Here is a 3,306-nt window from a genome sequence, read left to right as displayed (position 1 = left end):
GAGCTTCCCATCCTTGCGAAGGCCGGTGGAGATCGCAGTCAATATGCTTTCCTTAGAGGGGTCTTTAACACTACTCACTTCGCGCCTGAATCTGGTGACGTAGTCCTTCAATGACTCATTTTTTCTTTGGAACACTGTAGCGAAGTGGCACGAGCTGCCTTCTCAACACCTTGTATTGGTTGAGAAACCTTCGCTGACATTCCTCCCAGCTACAGATACTGCGGGGATAGAGACTCCTTAGCCAAGTCCGAGGTATGTCTCCTAAGGTTGCGGGGAAGACACAACACTTTGCCAATGAGCTTGATGTCTGAATGTTCATCTGGATATTGAAAGCATCTAGATGGTCATATGAATCGCTATCTCCGCTGTACTGAGGGATTTTGGGGATCTTAAGTCTGCATGGGAGAGGCTCCAGCTCAATTTCTTTGGAGAACAGGGTCATCTCTCTGCGGTCCTCCCTTCGATCGCGAACCCCGTGTCTCTCATCCAGTTGCCGAATCCTCTGTAATAGTTCTTCTATGGTGGGGTCTTGACCCGCAGATCGCCTAGTGGGAGATCGTTTTCCCTATCCGTTGCCTCACTCTGGCGAATAGCGACTTCTAGATACACGCCACCTCCTATTTTCGGGGTCTGGCGAGCTACGATGCGTGGCACGACCCAGGCTAACCTTGACCGAGCTTTCTCTTCGATGCGAATTTTCACGTCGCTGATTCCCTTCATGGACCTCTTCGCGGCGACCTCCAGATTGGCTCGACCTCGTCCTGTGATCTGTGAGGTGTACCCCTAGTTCGCCATCACGGTGTCGCTGCTTTCCTGACCTTAAAGACTGCGAATTTGAGGAACGTACCGATCCAGCCCATTGCGATCCTCTTCTAACTTCTCTTCCGTCTAGAATAGATCTTTCACCCCGAAGCTGAGGTACACCCCCGGATGGCATGATCTCAACCTATTTTTGGGCTGCATGAGCCTGCGTTTGAGCCAACTTCCTAATCGCGTCAGCGAGCTACGTGATCGTACCTTTCAGCGCTTCCTAGCATTATTGCCAAGCATGGATAGTTTTCATCCCTAGGATCGGAGCAACAGGTTGGGCAGGAGCCCGTGGGGGCACACCGACAGTAACCCTAGTTGGTTGTGAAACAGGGGAACCCACTGAAGAAACAACGGGTCCTAAGACTGACGGAACATCTTGTGGTGGACCGCGATGGATCTCTGGCGAATGGGCCACTACATCAAAGCTTCGTGCGTTCCTTCCTCTCACCATGGTCGGCAATCAGAGCGGGCCCTTCCTCTAGCGTCAAAATGTCGACGGTGAAAAGTGGTCGACTGTGATTCTTTTGGCCCACACTGAGAAAATAAATACCATAAAGAAGAAGAAGGAACACACAAAGGGGTTTTTACGTGGTTCGGTTAGAACGATGCCTACTCCACGACTGTTCTCTAGTTATTCTGGCAGAGTAATAGTGTGTAATTGATCATGTTCATACAATGGTGTTTTGACCCCTATTTATAGAGTGGGGTGTTTTACAATTTACATAAAATCCAAAATAAGAAGATAATATTGATAGAGACAGGATATCCTTACCATTTCAGTAAAATCTGGAGTGAATCTTGCATTACTAGGGATTTGATTTGCCTCGAATAAAGCAGTGGGCTCCACCTCCGATTATCCCGCGATTCTTTTGTTAGGCGAGCTTCATGGTTGGTTAGTGAACTGTGTGGTCGGCCAACGAGTTGTAGGCTTTGCTATTAGCTCGCTTGGTACCCACGGTTTGAGCTTTGGTCCAACGACATGCAACCTCATTCTGAAGGCCTTGGCCTTGGGCTCGTTGAGCCTTTGGAGATTGGCCGACCTGCTATGTCGAGATCAGCCCGCTTAGCTCTTTTCGAAAAATACCCATAACACAACTTATATAGAAAAGATTCTTAAACGATTTTACATGGACAAAACACATCCATTGAGCACCCCAATGGTTATTAGATCACTTGATGTGAAAAAGGATCTATTTCGATCTCAAGAAGATAACGAGAAACTGCTTGATCCTGAAGTACCATATCTTAGTGCGCTTGGTGCGCTAATGTACCTTGCTAATAATACTCGTCCTGACATAGCTTTTTTTGTAAATTTATTAACAAGATATAGTTCTGCTTCAACCCAAAGGCATTGGAATAAAGTTAAAACAAATATTCCGTTCTCTTCGAGGAACAAATGATTTGGGTTTGTTTTACTCAAAGGAATCTAAATCATCACTAGTTGGTTATGCAGATGCAAGTTATTTGTCTGATCCACATAAAGCTCGATCTCAAATAGGTTATGTATTTACATGTGGTGACATTGTAATATCATGGCATTCTACAAAATAGACTATATTTGCCACTTTCTTCAAATCATGATGAAATTCTTGTAATTCATGAAACTAGTCGAGAATGTGTTTGGTTAAGGTCAATAACTCATCATATCCAGAATACATGTGAATTATCTTTTATCAGAGAAATGCATACCACATTATACGAAGACAACGTTTCTTATATTGCATAGCTGAAAGAGGGATATATTAAATGAGACAAAATAAAACATATATCAACAAAATTCTTTTTTATTCATGACTCCTAGAAAAATGGTGACATAAATGTTTAACAAATTCAATCAAAGGATAATTTGACAGATTTATTGACAAAGGCATTACCAACCACAACATTTGAGAAGTTGGTGCATGGCATTGGAATGCGGCGGTGTAGAGATTTCAAGTGACATTAATTTGAGGGAGAGAAATATGCATTGTACTCTCTTCCTTTACCAGGGTTTTTTCCATTGGGTTTTTCTTAGCAAGGTTTTTAACGAGGCAAGTTTTATTACATATTATACACCAATATAATGTACTCTTTTTCCTTTACTAGGATTTTTTTCCCACTGAATTTTTTCCTAGTAAGGTTTTAATGAAGCATATATTTGTATAATGGACAAGGGAGAGTGTTATAAATACCATGATTAAGTAGATGTCCATTCATTTTCTAAACTCTTACTTCTTTACTCATTTTATGATAATTGTAACATGTGATCTTTAAATTTATTTTCTTGTAAACTTATAAATAGAGCCATTTTATGTTGTGAGAAGGACTTTTGATAACAAGGATAAAGAAAATTTCTATTCTCTCGATGAGTTTTTCCTATTTTTTTTTACTCTTATTTTATTTAGTTTTATAACATAATATTATTTTTAAGGATTAAATATTTTATTTATAATAAAATATGATGATTAAAAATATATATGCTTTATTTATTAAAAAGTGAGTGAGTGTTGCGGAAGG

The sequence above is a fragment of the Diospyros lotus genome, chromosome 14, assembly GCF_014633365.1.
Source record: "Diospyros lotus cultivar Yz01 chromosome 14, ASM1463336v1, whole genome shotgun sequence".
Taxonomy (NCBI): domain Eukaryota; kingdom Viridiplantae; phylum Streptophyta; class Magnoliopsida; order Ericales; family Ebenaceae; genus Diospyros; species Diospyros lotus.
The sequence above is the reverse complement of the archived record's forward strand: the minus strand, read 5'-3'. Positions refer to the sequence as shown.